At 37.0% G+C, this 23,186-nt stretch overlaps 1 non-coding gene and 1 pseudogene across 1 annotated transcript; one reads left to right on the forward strand and one right to left on the reverse strand.

The window, feature by feature from the left end:
* Positions 1-4,375: 4,375 nt before the first annotated feature.
* LOC101427563 (olfactory receptor 4C5-like) lies at positions 4,376-23,145 on the reverse strand (annotated as a pseudogene).
* Positions 12,694-12,809, forward strand: LOC111764014 (U5 spliceosomal RNA). The gene has a single exon (XR_002796729.1). It is a non-coding gene; the product is annotated as a U5 spliceosomal RNA (small nuclear RNA).
* Positions 23,146-23,186: the final 41 nt, after the last annotated feature.

Genomic DNA, 23,186 nt, shown 5'->3' on the forward strand with positions numbered 1-23,186 from the left:
TCTTGTCCTTCAAGGAGTGAAATGTGGCGGTCACCATGGGCTTGAAGAGGAGGGGGAGAAATAAATAAAATAGATGGAACAGGGGGCATTTTGGGGGTGATGGAAATGTTCAGCATGATCTTTCAATGACAGGCCAGGTTAAATTTTGTCATATTTTATAAAAGTATATGATACAAAATGTAAACCATATTGTGAACCATTGACAAATATTAGTAGTTATGTTTCAATATTTGTACATCAATTGTAACAAATGTACCATCCACACATAAAATGTTATTGATGGGGGAAAGGGGAAAAGAGGGAGGATGTTGGGTCTATGGAAATCCCCTATATTCTGTACGTGACTCTACTGTAACCTAAAACTCTTTGAAGAAAAAAATGAAAAAAATGAAAAAAATAAGACACTGGGGGAATAAATGGAGAGGGATGTCACTGTACATACAGGACAACAGTCTTACAGTGATGAAAGGCAGAATGTCAAAAAATGTTTATTTTATTTAAATATTTTTTATTATTTTATTCAATATTCCAATTTTTAAAAATATTTTTTTTACTTTTTATTGTTTTTTTCTCTTTTACTTCTTATGTGTAAAACTATCATTGTTGTTTCATTTCCTTGTTAATTGTATGTGGCCATTTTGTTGTTGTAGTTGTTTTTATTTCTCTCCCATTCTACACCCCATTGTCTGCCCTCTGTGTCCATTCACTGTGCATTCTTCTGTATCTGTTCTATTCTCATTAGGTGGCTCTGAGAACTCATCCTGGGACCTTCTGGAGTGGGAAAGATGTGACCATTCTCTTGTGTCACCTCAGCTCCCTAGTTCTTTGGGTCTCATATTTTCTCTTCTCTGTGTCTCTTTTTGTTGCATCACCTTGCTTCATCAGCTCTCCGTGTGGGCAGCACCACTCATTGGTGGGCTGCACTCCTGCACAGGGTGGCACTCCTCATGTGGGGAGAACCCCTTGAGTGGGGGACATTCCTGTGTGGGGAGCACCTCTGTGTATGGTGGCACTCCTTGCATGTGGCAGCACTCCACATGGACCAGCTTGCCACAGAGGCCAGGAGGCCCTGGGTATCAAACCCTGGACCTCCTATTTGGTAGGCAGAAGCTCTGTCCATTGAGCCATATCTATTTCCCTATGGCTGTTTTATTGGCTTCATTTTTTAAATGGTTTTAGATCACAGAAGGTTTACAATGGCATCAGGGGAGGATCATTAGTTTAGGCTGTCATTGAAAGGGAATACATGGGAGGAACTTCACCTGGTTATACATATAAAGCATATAAATGTGTTCAAATGTTCATAGGTCATTGTCATGGTGGGTGGAGATTCACAACATAACCAAAAGAATATCAAACTTCTATCCAGGGTTGAGGGGAATTCTGCCATATTCTCTAATGGAACAACAAAAATGCCCCAAGAATAGGGACAATGACTTGTGAAGGAGGCTGGTTCATTGACAGACCCTTGATATCAATGACTATGCTCATGATTCTTTGCTCTTGAAATTGAAACAGACTGGAGACACAGGGTGACTAAGTGTTACCTACTGGGAGCCTCCTTGTTGCTCAAATACAGCCTCTCTCTAAGCCAAACACAGCATATAAAAGCAATAACTTCCCCTCAGTGTGGAACATGACTTCCAGGGATGAGCCTCCCTGGCAATGAGGGATTGCTACCAAGTACCAACAAGCAATGCATCTGAAGAAAAAAAAAAAAGACTGTGACTAAGAGGAAGAAAAGCTAAAGATGAATGAGTTTGTACAGCTAAGGACTTCAAAGTGAGTTGAGAGGGCATCCCCAAGGTAGTGCTTATGCATATTTCAGCAGGATCTCGTTGACAGTCTAAGTAGACACTACCTTAAATAGCAAAGCTTCTCAGGGATATGGAGACATCCAGACACTGTAGTCAAGGCAGATAGCTCAGGAATTTTGTGCCTTGACCATGGGCTCTAATATGGTATTTATGCTCCCCTGTGTGACAGAGTTAAACCCAGCAGTGGTTTCCATATGCATGACCCTTCTGTCCTTCTATTTGAACCTGTAACTAGCTTTAGAGTTGGTAGTTGTGCATCCAAGAGACTTGAATCTTTGGGCTATCCATGTGCCAACTGAACTCTGAATCTCAACAGAGTTGTAACACCTACTCTCCAGTTCAATGGACTCACCCAGGACAACTAACTGGGAGGAGATGATGGGCAAACAACATACCAAGGAACCCATAATGCCTACAACTGCAAGAGAGTCCCATCCATCAAATGTATGGGATCAAAGTCTCCTCAGTTAAGGGTGGAGAGGTCATCACCATCCCAGAGTCCTCAGCATTGGGAAATGAACTATGGACTAAAATAAACTTATAAGTGTTCTACTGTAGGCTTCTTGTAATTCTAGCAGTGGAAAAACTACATTGTTGTGGAGGCAGAGATCCATGGATGTTCTGGGGTTTGGGGGAGGGAAAAATAGGTGTAATAGGGGGACATTTTCAGGACTTGAGAATCATCCTGAATGACATTACAACAACAAATACAGACCATTATATATCCGGCCATAACCTACAGAGTTGAATGGGAGACAATGTAAACTATAATGTAAACTATAATCCATGCTTAGTGGCAATACTCCAAAATGGGTTTATCAATAGCAATGAATGTACCACACTGATGAAAGATGTTGTTAATGTGGGAGGTGTAGGGAGCAGAGCATATGGGAATACCCTATGTATTCTCTGTAACATTTATGTAATCAAAGTGTTTTATAAAAAATAAGTGAAAAAAAGAATATATAAGCAGAAGACTTGACGTGCAAAACATAAGATGGAATTCCTTCAAGTAGATGGAAAGTAATAGTAGATGGAAATACTGATCTGCATGAAGGAATGAAGTTCAACAAAAATAATAACTACACACATAATTAAGATTCTCTTACATTAATTAAATATATTTATAATATTTTTGCATTTTTCTGTTGTAACAACTGGATCTTAAAATCTCCATGGATTATCCTGTACAACTTTATTTTTGCTCAGGCCAGGCAAGCCCACTGTGTGGCATTTGGACTCCATGTAGTTATTCAGTAATCCAGATTTCTTCCTCATAGTGTGCCATAAATGCATTTTTCCAGGCTTGCTGCAGTAAGAAAAAATAAATCTAGATAGTAGCACATTGCTCCAAAATATTCCAGTCTGAGTGTGACACACATCACTTCTGCTAAATAGTCACATGTGCCTTCTTAAACACAAGGGAATTGAAAATATGTTTGGAGCATTGGATATTTGTTGATTAATAAATGGATTGGACACATTGAGAAAAAGTGATCTCCCATTTGGAATTAATTCTTTACTAACTGTAGCATATGCATGGAAGATGATAGATGATAGACAGATAGATAATGATAGACAGATATGATAGATAGATAAGTAGATAGATAGATAGATAGATAGATAGATAGATAGATAGATAGATAGATAGATAGATAGATAGATATTATCATGAAGGTCAGGCACAGCTGTGGAGTAATTTGGGTTAATGCAGTTCTTTCAAAGGTAGAAGGGACATCATTCAGATTTGCAGGATGTCTGCCTTGGTCCTAATCTGGGTCTTCTTTTATTTGGATTCTTTCGCTTATAATTCCAATGTGAATGACTTCATCTCAAGTGGTGTGCAATTAGGCTACAATTTTCTATTCAAATTTGAATGTGCAATTTTCTGCCTTGATTATCAGCTCTTTTGTTTGGAATTATTTGGGAATATCATGTGCAAGTTTGCTCTAGGGCTATCCCTGAGAGAATATAATAGCCAGCCTTGGTGTAAGGCAGGGAAAATAATTTATTCTTGGCATGGCCCAAGTTACAATGCAAATGTGTTCTGGGATTGTGAAACACAACAGTGTCAATATCGAGCTGACACCTACCTTTATAACTCTCTCTCTTTCCTCCAAATAGAGCCATTTCTGACTGATGCCTATCTCCTACAATAATAAGACTATACTGAGTTCAGCAGCTGTAAAAATAAAAATAAAACAATTCATTTTCAACAAAACTCTTATCCATAAACCATTTTTATATATTTTAAGTACTTGGTCTATTGAATACAGAAGTTATACATGCAGACAATTTTTAAAGAAATGGGCATTTCAATCTGTGGAAATTTTAAATTACCAATGTTTCATTGATCAATATTTTGAATATGCAAGGAAATTTCTAATTGGAAGATAGTTACCTATTAATTAAATATTAATGAAATGGGAACCATTCAAGAGTCGACATAATAATGGGATAAATATACTTATACCAACATATCTTGACTGCAAAACCATACATTAGACACACTTGATCTTAATATATGAATAGTTTTTTTAACCTATTTACATGATTTGTTAGCACAAGATCACTCTTTTGCTCCAGAGTTTCCTCATAGCACTTTTCACCTCTGCATTTTTGAGTGTGTAGATTAAAGGGTTTAGCATGGGTGTTATCATAGCAAAAAATAAAGTCACCGCTTTATCAATAGGGAAGGTGCTCATGGGCCGAAGGTACACGAATATACATGGCACAAAGAATAAGACAACCACAGTAATATGTGAGGCACAGGTGGAAAGAGCCTTCCGCCGAGCTTCAGAGCTGTGAGACCTCAGGGAGCAAAGAATAAGGACATATGAGGTAATAACAATTGAAAAAATTAGCATACACATGAACCCACTGTTGGCAGCAACAAAGAGGCCAAAGATGTGAGTGTCAGTACAGGCTAGCTTCAACAGAGGGTAAAGATCACAGAAGTAGTGGTCAATGACATTGGGGCCACAGAAGGGCAACCAGAGCATAAAAAGAATTTGGATCAGAGCATGAAGAAATCCCCCAGCCCAGGACACGACCACCAGGAGGCCACACACCCTCCGGTTCATTGTGATCATGTAGTGCAAGGGCTTGCAAATGGCCACGTAGCGGTCATAAGCCATGACTGTGAGCAGGAGGATCTCTACTCCCCCAAGGAAATGCATTGCAAAGACCTGAGTAATGCACCCACCGAAGGAGATAGTTTTCTTCTCAGCAAGTAAGTCAAATATCATTTTTGGTGTTGTGGTAGAGGAGAAGGTGCCATCTTGAAAGGACAAGAAAGACAGAAAAAAATACATAGGGGAGCCCAGGGCTGGGCTGATGGCAATTGTTACTGCAATGAATAGGTTGCCTGCCATGGTGAGAGAATAGATGATTGTAAACACAACAAACAAGAGTTTCTGCACATCTGCATTCTGTGTCAGGCCAAGCAGGATGAATTCAGTCACGTTGTTCACTTGCTTCTTGGTCCAGACTTGCATTTGGATAATTGAATGATCTGTAAAAAACACAGGCAGTGCAATAGTGGTAGATCAATTTTGATCAAGAAAATGATGTAACTCTCAGGTAATTTGTCTCTTTTAAAATTGATGGTAAGGCAAGCAGACAAACTAGACTTAATGTATGGCTATATTTTTAATCATATACATGGTTGACTACATAGCCCTCTTTTACACGTACATATAAACACACAAGCACTATTTATGGTTCTTTTCACGTAAGGCACATTTCTTGCAATGATACATGCTTAGATCCTCTCCCAATTACTGCCACAATATTTTCTCACATAGAAAAAGAGGAATAAAAAGAGGACCTATAAGGAAGAACAGAGGCTTGAACTCATGAGCTTCTGCCTCCCTGTATTTCTTTTCTGGTTATTCAGGCTGATGATCCTAAGTTACAGAGTTTTTTAACTTTTTTAGGTTGAACTTATTTCAGGACCACTATCAAACATCAGATCAATTCTGTTTGAAAATAGGGAGCAATTAGTCACATTTCAGACTCAACAGAACTGAGTGAATACTTGAGTTTGCAAAAAGATACACAGTGGCAGACATTTGTGAGTGCATGCCTCTTTGAAACAGAATTGCTAGGAATGTCATAGATTCTTTATCAAACAATTGTGCAAGAATGGTATCCTGAAGAGGATAAAACAGCTTGATGTCATGCAATATTCCCCAAATTTATTACTAACTTCAGATTTACTTTTTGGGGAACTTCTGTCATAATAAATTTCAGGGGTATTTTGTAATTCAACACTTCATTTAAGTAAGATTATGAAACATTATACGGACCTGTTCGGAAAACATACATATTTAGTATGAGGGCATTAAAACAACATAATTGATTGGATAGAGTGAGTTCTTTAGGATAGAAGGCTATATTTATATTTTGTTTTCACTGATAAATAACTGTGTGATGTTGTGTATGGATCATAATCTTATTGAGCCCAAGCTTTTTCATATATTAGATAGGAAAATTGACAAAAGGCATAGAGGAACTGAAGAATGTCATTATTTCTTATGTCAAAATTTGTATCCTAAACATAAAAAATACACTTTTCTACATGAAGCATATATCTTTGCTTTTTCCCCCAAATTTTCCAGCTCTTTCCTCTTCTAGTCATAACAGCATTTCATTTCTTGATATTTACACAGCAAGTTTTGAGAAATAGGAGAAGTACAGAATACTCTTGACTGATATGTAAATCTTGTATGCTTAGACCTCTCTCCTAGAAACTGTAAGAATATCTGTTCTGTGAGCTGTCTGATTACTGAGAAACGTTGAAAATGCCTCCTCCTCAACACTGCATTCAGTGAGATTCATGCCCCCCATATGCCTACCCCATCCACCCATAGACATGTGCTGTGAAAGAGTGGATATGGAGCCTCAGAAGCACCCAGCTCTCCTCCTATCACTGAGGACGAGGCCCCATCTAATCCCCTGGTAAACACCTACCTGCTCACCAGGCAGGACTTGTCCCAGTCTTTCTTTGATATAATGGATCTTTCTCACTTTGGTGAGAAGCTGTCATTTTACATGACCCCTAACTATACACAGACCACCATACATCTCCAAATGATTATTAAAAGCTCATAAATGAGACGCTTATGCACATTTCAGGAGGATGTCACTAACTGCTGCAGTAAACAAAGACTGAAACAGGGGTGTTCCAGAGGGCTCTAAAGACATCTGGACGCTATAGGCAAGGCAACAACCCCATGACATTAGCATCCCATTGGAGGGGACTTACTTTGGAATATATGATAACCTATTTCCCTACTGTAACAGAGATAGACTCATTTAAATTTCCCTACACAAGATTCTTCTACTTCTTTTATTTGAACATATAATCAGCACTATACCCATTAAATATATGTCCCAAAGACTTAAATGTTCAGTTTATTCATATGCCAGTTAAGTTCTGAATCTCAACAGAGTTACAGCCAACACCTACTCTCCAGTTCATCAGACTCACCCAGGAAAACCAACAAAATGATGATAAAGGACAACCCCATCCAAAAAAAACAGAGTGTCTACAACCACAAGGAAAACAGTGCCTTCTATCTGCCCCATAAGGTCTAAGACCCCTCTCAGTCTGAAGCAGGATGGACTTCATGATCCCCAAATTCTCATGAGTGAGGAATGACAAAACATAAGGGGAAATGCAACCACGGACAAAAGTAAACTCATTATTATTGCAGTAATGCAAAAGCTTGTAATATTTATATGAAGAAAGTGGCTACCAGATGTCCTGAGGGGAGGTGGAAGGAAGAATAGGTGAAACAGAGGGCAGTTTGGGGCATTGGAATTGTTCTGCGTGATTTTGTAATGACAGATACAGGTTATTATACACTTTGTGAAAGCCTATAAAATTGTATGGTGCAAAGTGTAAACCATAATGAAAACTGTAGACTATGGTTAATAGCAATTCTTCAATATTGTCCATCAACTGTAACAAATGTGGCATAATAATGTAAGATGTTATTAATAGGTGGTTTATGTGGGAATACCCAATATTTTCAATGTAACTTTTCTGTAATCTAAAACTTCTTTAAAATGAAAGAAAAAAAGATCACAAATGGGAAAAGCATATATCCTAAATCTTATAATTAAAATAATTCCTTGTTATAATATTAAGTTAAAAATAAATGAATCATGAGTTAATGTAAATGAAATAAGAATTAACAAAAGAAGTTTGGGGGGAAAATTATATTTGGAAAAAATTGCCTGCAGAAATCAGACCATATTAAAATATTAAACTTGATAATTGATTTAAAAGTCTATTGGTTTTCAAAGATTCTCTTAAAAGAGATTAATATAAATAAGTTCAAGAAGAAACAGGTAAGGTCAAATCTCAAAAGAGCATTAATATAAACAATATTTTAAAGAATATTATGTTTATTTCAATGTAGATAATAAAAGTTGTTCAGCCACTGATAGGTATTGATCAAAACAAAGTAAGTTTACCCTGTATACATGTTATTAGAATAAAAATTACTAAGGAAACATAGAACTGGACCCTTAAAAAGTGAACCTTAATGTCTACCATGGAATTTAGCTAATAATACAATTATACTATTAATAGTAACATTTCATCATTTGTAACAAATGTGCCACACTGACACAAGATGTTAATAATACTAGCAGATCATATTGGAATTTAGTATTTTCTGTATATTTTTTCTGTAAACCTATAACTTCTAATTTTTAAAACAGCAAAGAGAAACTCCCAAACCAAAATAAGCCTATTCTTGATGTCACCACCTAATTAAGGGATAATAAAAACAAAAAAGAAATGCATACGTTAAAAACATAAAGCATCAACCTGCTCAAAAATAGAAAACAGAGATAAACACATAACTGATCTCTGGATGAGAGAGACATAATACACAAATATGCAGTGGTATAAAACATAGCACAAAAGCGGTGCATTCAACTATTGAAAAAGGAACAAATCTGAAACATGTTTGCAACAATTAGACAACAGTTATATAGCATTTGCAAACAAAGAAAAGTTGTGTGTACACTACTACAAAAAAAGCAAAAATAATGAAAAAGTAATTCTCATGAGAAAAGTTAAACATCTGAAATGCCCTCTATTTCATAACCTCTCAAAGAAATGCATTTAAAATATGAAATATCTTTTACTGGCAAATTAGGAAGATGTACAAGAGTCTATGGTTAAGTGCTGTTGAGTGTGTATTGATAATAGGTATTCTGGAAATAAATGTGACTTTATATAAAAAGGACTTTAAAATTGCTTAAGTTACTTGATCCAGTAATCCTTATTCTTAGGAATCTAGTCTAAATAAGAAATATTGGTAAAACTCATACATACATGCTATGTTTCACAATATTTCTTCATAATGTAGAAAATGTAAAATTCAATCAAAATGTCTACACAAAGGCAAACAGTTAAATGGATTGTGTTGTAGAGTTATGTAATACAATTGGACAACAAAGATATTTATAAGAAATATTATTGCTGTGGAAAGGTAATTTCAGTATAATAGTGGAAAATGCAAATATAAATCATGACTTACATTATAACCTCAACTGTGTAAATGACATATATAATAAAAAGGATTCTTAAAAAGCCACTGAAGACTAATAGTGCTTATTGAAATTTTGGAATATGGGCAATTTTTATGTTCTTTTTAAAAATCAGTTTTGTGGTCATAGTTCTTTAATAAAGAGAATATATTGGCTTCATTAGTATTAAAATAATTTAATAAAAATTTTCCTTTTTCCTATGGTCTGGTTCCATAATACTGCAAGTGAATGCTTTTATGAGTATATTGTATATGCTGCTCGTAGTACATAAAGATCTGTGATAATACAACACATATTTAAATCTACTTACCTCTAAACTGATGACCCTAGTATCACCTTGAGAGAAAAATACCAATAAAGAAGTCACTAGTCATACTTAACTCTCTGATTACATTTAGACAAACAACAGGCTGATCTATGACAAGGTATCTTATCGGTAAAGAATACTTTGCATGGAGTTTGCAGTTATTGACCCATCACTAACTGCTGCTTTGAAAATTGATGCATTTTTACCTTAATTCTTTCCCTCAATTACTGACTCAGAAATAATTGCTTAGAAAAAACTTCCTAGGTAAATATGAACTCCTGGGGAGAATTCATTTTTACCCTAAAAGCTGACACCATCATGTGAATGTGGTCCACAAGTATCCCAGCTCCAATAACTAATTTGTATAATCAGAAAATTTCCAGTCCTTTTTAATGAACTTGTGGATGACACTGGAGTTGGTATATTCCCAGGAGACTTGAATTTCTGGGCTGTTCATGTGCCAGCTGGGCCCTGAGCCTCAGCAGAGTTGCAGCACCTACTCTCCAGTTCATTGGACTTACCCACGTCAGTTGACAGGGAGGTGAGGATGGACAACCACCACACCAAGGAACCAAGAGAGGCTACAGCTGTGGGCATGAGAGTCCCATCCACCAGCCATGTGGGATCAAAACCCCCTCTCAATTGAAAGGTGGACTGGACATTGCCTTCCCAGGATCCTCAGGATGCAGGAATAAAATATAGATTAGAGTTACTGGTATTCTGCTATAGAATTATTGTGGCTCTAGCAATGGAAGAAATCATATCACTGATGTGGAGACAGTGGCCACTGGAGTTGCTGAAGGCTGGGAGAGAGAAAAGGAGGTGTGAAATGGGGGCATTTTCAGGACTTGGAGATGTTCTGAATGATATTGCAGGGACAGATGCAGGACATTATATGTCCTGCCATAACCTACTGAATGGACCAGAAGAAAATTTAAACCTCAATGTAAACTATAATCTATGCTGTGTAGCATCGTTCCAAAATGTGTTCATCAATTGCAGTGAATGTACCACATTAATGAAAGAAGTTGTTGATGTGGGAAAAGTGGGGGGTATAGGGAGTGGGGCATATGGGAACCTCCTATATTTTTTAATGTAACATTTTTATGGCCTATGTATCTTTTAAAAATAAATAATGAATATATATTTTAAAAAAGAAAAGAAAAGGAAAATTTCCAAAGCTTTAGGCTTCTGTTGAAATTGTTGGGGAACTTAAGCTACTTGGAGGAGATATTTCCAGAAGCCTCCTTCCCCCACAACTGCTCCTTTGCTCTTTAGTGACTATAAAGCATATAGAGCCACTTGAGACTAGTTAGGACCAGATTTTAAATACTGAAAAAAAATGTTGAAGCAGAAAAATTATGGATTGCCAACATCAAGAACTCAGCAGCAAAAGCAGTTGTCTTGGAGTAGGAGGTTCCTGATTTCATCTATTTTATGACTTCTGAGAAAGTCTTTGCTCAGCCTGGAGTTCACTTCTTTGGTCCCTAGGATCCTGGATTCACATGGCTTGAAGCATAGACCAACACAATCTGTCATGTATGGCTAGTTAAGCTTTTGAATTATTCCAGGCTCAAGTAATCCAAAAGTTTGTCCTTAACAACATTTTCATGTGTGATTTCAGAGAAATATTTATATTACTTAAGGGTGTTACAAACTTTCAGTTCCTAAAGGATTAGAATTAGGAACTTCAGTAAAGAAGGCAGTCAGACCTATTCTATCTGTTCTCTCTTGTGGGTGTAACATCAGTGACCATGGTGGGATGGGATGTACAACAAGTTAGGCTGGGCAAGCAGACTCTCTATGAAGGTAGTTTGAGAGTGATCTTGGAATTTAGGACATAAGCACAGAAGGTGATAGTCTTGACAGTACAGGTGCATGAACTAATCAGAGCCTACAAAACAACCCTAATAATATCTGTCTCAAAGAATTAAAGAAAGGGCCATGCATGTGAAAAAAAAATCTAGATCAATGAAAAACTATTAGTCTACTGTTGATGTCTTGAGGATAGATGCATGCAGGCCAGACATACTGCTGCCTGATATTAAAAAATGGAATCATTCCCAAAAGCCAGAGCTTTGGAGTACAATACCTAACCTCATTAAGCTGTCTCTTCTACTTACTAAGTATGAGAACTTAAATAAGTTTCTCAGCCTCTTTCTGTCTCAGTTCCCATATCATACAAAAAGGATGATGAGGTTCCAATCTCATAGGACTGTCATGGGGTTATATGAGATAATGCATGAACAGTGCTTAGAATGCAGCCTGATATAAATTAAAGGCTCTTTATTTGCTGTGGATATCTTCCATACAGAAAATGAGAGTTCATGGTGCTACAGACCCAATTTATGGCAAAAACTATATCAATTCATATATGTGACTAGCTTTATTTTTCTCTATGCTTGATAAGATTCCAGAAAATGCTGAAATTAAGAGGGGGAAAAAGTTTTATTGTATTGAAATCTGACTCAAGACACAAAATAATTCAAAAATTCTCTATGAGTGTTCAGTCTTTCACCTAAAATAACTGACAATGGTATTGAGATTCCCTTAAATGTTTATAGGAGTTAAAGTTAGGGTAAATACCATGTGGATTAACAAATAACAGTCACTCTCTATGTATTAGTCACTATGCTAAGTTTAGAATATCATCTGATTCTCATGCAATCCCATGAGGAAAATATTAATATTTACATTTCATATACAGGAAAATTAATACTAACTTTGAGCATCACTTGAACAAGATCTAAAGGCTAATAATTCATAAAGCTTGGTTTTAAACCCAGGCTGATCTGATTTCTAAGCCTGAGTTCTAATTTAAATGTTATTGTACCTCATCAGCCATTGTGGTATGATGGGTCCTATACACTGGATGTAATGGGAGAGAAATCCCAACTCAGACTAGATTTTGGTTCTACCACCAGTGGCAGTCAGGACTTATACCTCAGACAGAGCTCTACTCAAAAAAGAGAGAGAGGGATAAAAATAGAACATCTTACACTCTGGTTTCTCTTCAGATCGCATAAATCTTTCACCTTTTAATAAAGATTTCTGTGGAGAGAAACAATTCTGAGTCTATACCCAATTTTTTGAGGCTCTGTGTTTGCAGAGCTTAAAAAAAAAAAAAATAGAACATCTTCTAACTTCCATTCCTATCTCTTGAAAAATCTGGAGGAATTCCCAAAGCACCATCTAGACAGTTTTAATTATGAGAGTTTTTTGGAGCCTAGAGGGTGAAGGGAAAGTGTAAGCAGAAGTTCAGAATTAGGAACAGGAATATCTTCTACATGAATGGCACATGGTAACATTCCAGATAAACTATGTACATATCTATATTTGCCAGTGCTGCTATAACTAAACTCTATGAGTTGGCTTAAACAAAAAGCATATACTGGAAGTACATTATCAAGATATCAACAGGGGTTCTGGCAAGATGGCATAGCCTTATGTATGCACTCTCCATCTCTCTCACCAAAAAAAAAATCGCTAAGACGGTGTAAATCCTACCTGCGTGAGCTGCTTTGAGAACCCACAGAGCAGGAAGCTTCTGGGCATTGATCTGGAGAGAATCAAGGAAGAACCATGAGTTTCTCACACCTGTAGCTGGAAACAGCAGGTGGTTAAGCCCCAAACTTAATCCAAAAAGCCTCCACAACCCCCCTGACTCCCACTAGCCACTGAGTGGGAGGAAGCATTCTCTAGGAACAAAGACAAAGACAAGGAAATAGGATAAAAGGAACAAAGTGACAATGTGGAAAAACTTAGCACACACACAAAAACAAAAGCAAAAAATAATAATAATACCCTAGATTACAAAGGGAAGCTAATCAATTGAACAAATGCATCAAGATAAACTGATCCTTAGACACCAACAAAAAAACTACAACCCAAAAAAAAACAGAAAGACATGGACCAATGAACCAAAAAACAGGTGAAGATACAGAATATGGAGCAACTAAAACAGAGATGTCCAAATAAATATCATGAATCAATTTAGCGAAGTGAAGGAAGAGATTAAGGATATTAAGATGACACTAGGAAAACATACTGAAGTAGTCATAAACATAAGTAAAAACATAATAGATATGATGGTGATGAATGGAACAATACAAGAAACCAAAAACACATAACAGCAGAATTGAACAGGCAGAGGAAAGAATCAGTGATATGGAAGACAATACATCTAAAATCAAACAAATAGTATAAAAATAGATAAAAAGATAGAAGAAATCCAGCAAGGACTCAGGCATTTGAGTGACAGCACAAAACACACAAACATATGCATTATAGGCCTCACAGAGGGAGAAGAGAAGGGAAAGAGGACAGAAAGTATGTTGGAGGAAGGAATGGCTGAAAATTTCTAAACCATATTGAAGGACATAGACACACATGTCCAGGAGCACAGCACACTCCAAACAGTATAAATCTTAACAGGGCTACTCCAAAACATATATTTGTCAAATTGTGCAATGTTCAAGACAAAGAGAGAATACTGAAAAGAGCAAGAGAAAAGAGAACCATCACATACAAGGGAAGCTTAAAAAGATTAAGTGCTGAGTTCTCATTTGAAGCCATGGAGACAAAAAATCAGTGGCATGACATAGTCAAGGTGCAAAATGATAAGACTTACAGTCAAGAATTCTCTATCCAGCAAAACTGGTATTCAAAAATGAGGGAGAGTTCAAAATGTTCAAGGATAAACAGAAATTAAGAGAGTACATCAATAAGAAACCTGCATTTCAAGAAATACTAAACGGAGTTCTGCATGTTGAAATGAAAACAATAGAGAGTTGGAAGACAGTGTAATAGCAGCTAAAAAGATAAAAAAGAAATAAAAACAACATGTGACATTCATAAATGTAAGGAAATATGGCTAATGTAAATAATTCCTTGACCATAATAACAGTAAATGTTAATGGATTAAACTAGCAAGTCAAGAGACATAGATTGAAGAATGGATAAGGAAATATAACCCATCTATATGCTGTGTACAAGAGCCCCACCTTAGACCCAGAGGGTGCAAGGAGGCTGAAAGTGAATGGTTGGAAAACAATTCTACAAGAAAACAATAAACAAAAAAGGGTGGGAGTCGCTATACTAATATCAGACAAAACAGACTTTAAAGTCAAAACTAATGTTAAGTGATAAAAACAGACACTGTGTATTAATAATAGGGGTAAAATATCAGGAAGAAAGAACAATCATAAACATTTATGCACCTAACCAGAGTGCTTCAAAATACATGAGGCAAACACTAGAAAAACTAAGTGGAAAAATAGATGCTGCTACAATTATAGTGGTGGCTTTAATACACCATTATCACCATTAGACAGATGATCTCAACAGAGAATCAATAAAGAAAAAAAGACTTTGGATAATACATTAGAGGAACTGGACTTAATAGATATATACAGAACACCACACCCAAATACAGTGGGATATACATTCTTCTCAAGTGCACATGGATCATTCTCCAAGGTAGACCTCACACTAGGCCACAGAAAACTCTCAATGAATTCAGAAAGATTGAAATTATACAAAATAATTTCTCTGACCACAGTGGAATGAAGCTGGAAATCAGTAAGGGGCAAAGAATCAGATTAGGTATAAAGATACAGATGTTAAATGACACACTCTCAGGCAAATAATGGGTCAAGGAGGAAATTACAAAAGAAATTAGGAACTACTTTGAAATGAATGAAAATGACAACATATCAAAACCTATGGGACACACAAAAAAAAGCTTTACTGAAAGGAAAATTCACAACCTTAAATGGCTATATTAAAAAAAAGAAAGAGCTAAAACTAAAGACCTAACTGCACAACTGGAGGAATTAGAAAAAGAAAAAACTAACCCCAAAGAAAGTAGAGAGAAGGAAATAACAAAGATTAGAGCAGAATTAAATGAAACTGAAAATAAGGATGTACTAGAAAAAATAAACATGACCAAAAACTGGTTCTTCAGAGAAGATCAATTAAAAAGATAAACCACTGGACTAACAAAGAAAAAAAAGAGAAGATGCAAATACATAAAATAAGAAATGAGGAGGGAGATATCACCACTGACCCCACAGAAATAAAGAGTATCATAAGGATACTTTGAAAAATTATATGCCAACAAAAAGGACAATTTAGAGGAAATGGACAAATTCCTAGAAACACTCAAGCAGCCTACATTGATGAAAGAAGAAATTAATGGACTGAACAAATCAATCACAAGTAATGAGATTGAATTATTCGTCAAAAACCTCCTAACTAAAAAGCATCCAGGACCAGATGGCTTCACAGGTGAAATCTACCACACATTCCAGAAAGAACACCAATCTTGCTTAACTCTTCCAAAAAATAGAAGTAGAGGGAACATTGCCTAACTCATTCTATGATGCCAAATTCAACCTAATACCAAAACCAAACAAAGATGCCACAAGGAAAAAAAAAACTATGGACCAATCTCCCTAATGGACCTAGATGCTAAAATCCTCAACAACAACAAAAATTGCTAATCGCATTTAACAACTCATCAAATGAATTATACACAATGAGCAAGTGGGTTTCATTCCTGGTGTGCAAGGATGTTTCAACATAAGAAAATCAATCAGTGTAATACACCACATAAACAGATAGAAAGAAAAAAATCAAATGATCATCACTATGGATGCAGAAAAAGCATTCAACAACATACATCCTTTCCTGATAAAAAACACTACAAAAGATAGGAATTTTTAAAAAAAGAAACTTCCTCACCACAATAAAGGTTATTTATGAAAAACCCACAGCTAATATTATACACAATAGTGAAATGGTACAAGCTTTCACTTTAAGAATGGGAATAAGAAGAGGAGGCCCACTTTCACTGCTCCTATTTAACATTGTGTTAGAAGTACTTGCTAGAGCACTTAGATGCAGTCGGTACGTCCTGTCCGGGGCAGGAGAGGCCTAGGCTCCTGCGGGGGCTCGCAGGCGTGGAGGGCACCTGGCGGAGAAACCACCACGGAGACGAGGTGAGCACGCAGGTCTAATTTATTAAGGGAAGTACATGTGTTTATATAGGGTTATGGGGGAGTGAGCAGGGGACTGATTGGCTGTGGCCAAAGGGGGATTGGATTGGCGGTGGCGAGCAGTTGGTGGGGGGAAGAGGCAGATTCTAGGTTGGTGAAGGGGCGGCACCCGCGGGAAAGGGGAACGGGACTGGGAGTGATTGGTAGGGACTAGTTCCTTGCCCTTTATTGTGCGGCTTGTGCTGCGGCTTGACGGTGCGGGAGGGGGGATGTGAGCGTAGGCAGCTCCTGCTGGCTATCAGCAAGCCGGTGTCGGTTGCCTGGGCGGGGCCGAGGGCAGTGCACCCGTTCCATGGCTGAGGGCAGTTCACCGGTTCCAGCCGCCCTACACCCGAGTGGTGGGCTGCGCATAGCCCCCACTGGGCGCAGCTATGCTTGCCAGCCAGACTTCAGCCTGCCTCACCTCACTTAGAGAAGAAAAAAGTATGAAAGGCATCCAAATTGGAAAGAAACAAGTAAAAATTTCACTCTTTGCAGATGACGTGATCCTATAAATAGAAAGCTCTGAAAAATCTACAAAAAAAACCTCTAGAGTTTATAAATGAGTTCAGTAAATTCACAGGTTATAAAAGCAATGTGCAAAAACTAGTAGCATTTTTGTACACTAATAATGAGCAATCTGAGGAGGAAATCAAGAAGAAAATCCCATTTACAATCACAACTGAAAGAATCAAATACCTAGGATTAAATTTAACTAAAGATGGAAATATCATATGCAAAAAAGTACACAGTACTGTTAAAGGAAATCAAAGAATACTTAAAAAATGGAAGAATATTCCCTGTTCATGGATAAAGAAGACTAAACATCATTAAGATTCTATCTTACCCAAACTTGTCTACAGATTTAATGCAACCTAATAAGAATCAACACAGTATTTTTTACTGATTTGGAAAAATTAACTATGAAATTTATCTCTAAGGGCAAGAGGCCCCAAATATCCAAAGACACATTGAAAAAGAAAAAATAAATCACAGGAATCACATTACCTCACTTTAAAACATACTATAAAACTACTTTGGTCAAAATTGCATGGTATTGGCACAAGGATAAACACACTGACCAGTGGAACCAAATTTATATTTCTAATATAGATCCTCACATATACAGTCAGCTAATATTTGACAAGGTCACCAAGCTCATTCAACTGGGTGAGAATGGCCTCTTAAAAACTGGTGCTTGAGAAACTGGAAATCCATATCCAAAAGAATGAGAGACATGCCATCTCATACCTTATACAAAAATTAACTCAAGGTGGATCAAGGATTTAAATATAGGAGCCAAGACAATAAAGATCTTGGAAGATAATGTAAGGAAGCATTTACAGTATCTTGTAACAGGAAATGGTTTCATGACCTCCACAACCAAAGGACGAGCAGTGAAAGAAAATATAGATAAATTAAAACTTTTGCACCTCAAAGGAGTATGCCAAGAAAGTGAACAGGCAGACTACTCAATAGGAAAAAATATTTTGGAACCCTATATCTGATAGGGACCTAATATTCAACATAAAAAAAGAAATCCTACACCTCAAAAATATAAAGACAAACAATCCATTTAAAAATTGGACAAGTGATTTGAATAGACACTTCTCCAAAGAAGAAATACAAATGGATAAAAAACATATGAAGGTGGCAGACTTGCCCCAGTGGTTAGGGCGTCCACCTGCCACGTGGGAGGTCCATGGTTCAAACTCTGGGCCTTCTTGACCCATGTGCAGCTGGCCCATGTGCAGTGCTGATGCGCGCAAGGAGTGCCCTGCCATGCAGGGGTATCCCCTGTGTAGGGGAGCCCCATGCACAAGGAGTGCACCCCATAAGGAGAGCCGCCCAATGCAAAAGAAAGTGCAGCCTGCCCAGGAATGGCATCGCTCACACGAAGAGCTGACACAACAAGATGATGCAACAAAAGAACCACAGAGTCCCGTGCCGCTGACAGAAGAAGTGGACAAAGACACAGCAAAAAACACAGAGAACAGACAACAGGGGTGGGGGTGGGGGGGGAAGGGAAGAGAAATAATAAATAAATACATCTTTAAAAAAAAACATATGAAAAGGTGCTCAACATCACTATATATTAGGGAAATGCAAATCAAAACTACAGTGTCATCTTACACCCATTAGACTAGCAGGTATTAAAAAAAACAGAGCACTACAAGTGTTGGAGAGGGTGTGGAGAAATGGGAACCCTCATCCACTGCTGGTGGGAAAGTAAAATGGTTCTACCAATATGGATGTTTCTCAGAAAACTAACTATAGAACTGCCATATGATCCAGCAATTTCACTGCTGGTATATAACCAGAAGAATGGAAAGCAAGGACATGAACAGATATATGCAAACCAATGTTCATAGCAACATTATTCACTATTGTCAAAATTTGGAATCAACCCAAATGCCCATGAACAGATGAATGGATAAACAATTTGAGGTATATACATACAATGGCTTATTACTCAGCTGTAAGAAGGAATACAATATTAATACAGGAGATAACATGGATGAATCTTGAGGACCTATGTTGAGTGAAGGAAGCCAGGAACTGAAGGAGAAACTATTACATGACCTCACTGATATGAATCAAGCAAATTGAGCAGACTTACAGAGCTAAAGTCTGGAAGATTGGTTTCAGGATATAGAAAGGCAGAAAAAGGCTGTAAGTCAATGCCCATAGGGATAAAATCTATAATAAGGTGGAAGTGTGTAGTTATGCAGTGGAGGGACATCATGGAGGTGCAATGATACTATTGGGTTATGCTGTGTAGGTATTTCAGGGGGGTGGGTTATGGAGGGTGGGTTTAACTATCCATGGAACTGAGAGAAGGGTTGGGGGAGGAAGCAAGTGAGCACTAGGGATTGGTGGAAATGTGATTGAAGCTACAATGTTGGGAATGCTCTTTTGACAATATGGCAAGGTAGGGTTACTGGTTTAGGTCATTGGATATGGAGGGCATTTGGGACAGGATGTCACAGGAGTAGACCTGTAGGGTCTTGACATAGTGTATTATATCTGTGGATGCAGACCCACATACTGAGCTGAAAGATGCTGGACTCACATCCTTGGGAGGCCCACTATGTTCCCAAATAGAGCAGCAGAAGTCTTTCATGAGCATGGCAGTGTCCAATAGGGGAGGGCGGACAAGAGTGTCAAGCCCTATGAATCTGGTCCTGCAAAGAGTGAAGCCTAGTCATTGCCATGAACCCGAGGGGAGGGGGAGAGAGTAATAGAATAGAAGGAACAGGTGGCATTTCGAGAGTGATGGAAGTGTTCTACATGATCTTACAATGATGGATACAGGCCGAGTTAAGTTTCATCAAAATTTATAAGTATATAGTCCAAAATGTAAACTTTAATGTAAACTACTGATCATGGTTGGTAGAGATATTTTAATATTTGTACATCAGTTATGACAAATGTATCATCCCCATATAAAATGTTATTAATAGGGAAAGGGGGAAAAGGAGGAGGCTATTGGATATATGGGAGTCCCCTATATTCTGAATGTGACTTTGCTGTGACCTAAAACCTATGAAGACAAAATGGAAAAAATAAGACATTGGGGAAATAAATGGAAGAAAATGCCACTGTACATACAGGGCAATAGATATTACAATGATGAAAGGTAAAATGTCAAAAAAATCTTTTATATTTTTTCATTATTTATTATCCCAAATTATTTTTTACTTTTTTTATTTTTTTGTATTTTATTTCCTATTTTTAAAACTATTGTTATTATTTCATTTTCCTGTTAGTTGTATTTGGCTATTTTATTTTGATTTATTTATGTATTTAATTAAATTGTCTTTTTTTAAAGATATAAATCACAAAAAAAAAATTACATTAAAAAAGATGAGGTTCTTACATACCCCACACCCCATCCCCTCACTCTTTCCACATCAACAATCTCTTTCATCATTGTGGCACATTCATTGCCTTTGGTGAATACATTTTGAAGCACTGCTGCACCACATGGATTATAGTTTACATTGTAGTTTGAACTAGGCCTAGAGCCACAGAGTGTCTAGGACTTATCTCCTGAGAACCTCCATGTTGTTCAAATGTGGCCACCCTCTAAGTCAAACTCAGCATGTAAACACATTGCCTTCCCCCCAGCATGGGACATGTCTCCCAAGGATGAGCCTCCCTGGTGCCAAGGGATTACTACCAATCACTAACTGGTGATGCAACTTGAAAAAGACCTTGAAAAGGGGGGGGGCGGGGAGGTAAAGACAAATGAGTTTATATGGCTAAGAGATGTCAAAGTGAGTCAGAAGGTCATTCTAAGAGGTAAGGCTTATACACATCTCAGCAGGATCTCATAGACTGCCAAAGTAGATGCTACCCCAAATAGTGGGGCTCCTGAGGGCTCTGGAGATATCCAGGTCTATGGTCATGGCAGATAGCTCTGGAGTTTGGTGCCTCACCAGTGGGTCCTACTTTGGAGTTTGTGCTTCTGAGTGTGACAGAGTTGGACTCACTTGTGACTTCTCTACATGTGCCTTTTCTGTCCCTCTTTAACCCTATGGTTGGTGCAGGAGTTGGTAGGTGTACATCCAAAGAGACTTGAATCTTTGAGCTGTCCATGTGCCAGCTGGGTGCTGAACCTCAGAGACATTGCAACACTACTCTCCAGTTGATTGGACTCACCCAGGACAACTAACAAGGGAGTGAGGATGGACAACAGCCACACCAAGGAACCAAGAGAATCTACAACTGCAAGCAAGAGATTCCCATCCTTCAGTGATGTGGGATCAAAACCCCTCCCAATTAGTGGTGGAGTGGACACCACCATCCCAGAATTCTCAGGATTGGGGGATAAAATATGGACGACAGTAGACTTACTGGTATTCTACTATAGTCTTATTGGGATTCTATCAATGGAAGAAATTATGGCTTTTATGTGGAGACAGTGGCCACTGGAGGTGCTGAAGGCAGGAAGAGAGAAAAAGAGGTGTAATATGGGGACATTTTTGGGACTTGGTATTGTCCAGTATAACATTGCAATGACAGATACAGACCATTATATATCCTGCCATAACCTACAGAACTGTGTGGGAGAGAGTATAAACTACAACATAAACTATAATCTATGCTGTGTGGCAATGCTTCAAATGTGTTCATCAATTGCAATAAATGTACCACACTAATGAAAGAGGTTGCTAATGTGGGGAAGGGTGGTAGGTGTGGGGAGTGCAGCACATGGGTATCACTTATATTTTTTTATGTAACATTTTGTGTAATCTAGGTATCTTTTTAAAAAATAAAAAATATATTTAAAAAGAAAATGAGTAATTGCTTTTGTTAAGTGACAATTGTTAACTGGAACGCTTCTGAAATTGATAGTATCCCGAACTTGATGCTAATTAAAATGGAGAATTTTAGGTCAGTTCAATGTTCTGGATTTTGTTTTTGTTACTCCATTATAGTTTCCAAGGGCCCGGTGTTTGAAGGTAGGGAATCTACTTGTTTAAAATTTTTTGAAATAAGATATAACTCATATAGTGCAAATTCATTTTTAATTGTGCAATTCTTTGAATTTTGACAAATGTACATGTTGTATACCCATAACTACAATCCTAACACAGATTGATTCATCACCTGAAATCATTCCCTTATACCTCATTGTAGCTTACCTCCGCCAGATCAATGTTGACCCTGATCCTTTTCTTTCCCTATATTTTTGCCTTTTCCAAAATATCATATAATTTAATTTATTACAATATAGTTTTTTAGCCTGTCTCCTTTCACTTAGCATATGCATTTGAGATTTGTCCATATTGTTGTGGGTATCAATTGTTCATTGTTTTTTTCCCCAGGAAAAACTTAATTTTTTAATTTTTAAAATTTTTACAGTTTGGGAAGAATACTTGGTTCCATATAAGTTGGCTCATTTCATTAAAATTTAATATGTTCCTTGATTCTCTTACATATAAAATTACTATATAATGAGACAAAATATGAAAAGGGGTACGAGAATTTAAGCCTAAGAAATGCTTATAGTAAAAGTTAATAGTCTATATAATTTCTTTGATTACTTTTTTTTTTGCCTTACATCTTCTTAAAGCTTTATACTCAGTGTCAATTTTTCTATATCTACTATGCTTCTTTAAGTTACATGCATTGTACTTCACTTTCGTATATTAACTAATAATGCATGTAATTAATATATGTATTAATTATACATGCTGTTTGAAAAATTTTTTACAAGATGTAAGTAAAACAGACATCTTGAGGTCTGCTTTTACTCTTAATTACACTCTTTTATCCAAAGGTAGTCACTTTAACATAGTAGTGTATGTTTTTCTTTAAAAAGTTATATCCATTTTTGACCAAAGATATGTGATGATTTGTAAATGATTTTTAAAGTTATTCATTATATTTCATACCTGAACATAATTTTTCAATTGCTCAAAAACATGTTGATGTATTAGATTT

The sequence above is a fragment of the Dasypus novemcinctus genome, chromosome 10 (genome assembly GCF_030445035.2).
Source record: "Dasypus novemcinctus isolate mDasNov1 chromosome 10, mDasNov1.1.hap2, whole genome shotgun sequence".
Lineage (NCBI taxonomy): Eukaryota > Metazoa > Chordata > Mammalia > Cingulata > Dasypodidae > Dasypus > Dasypus novemcinctus.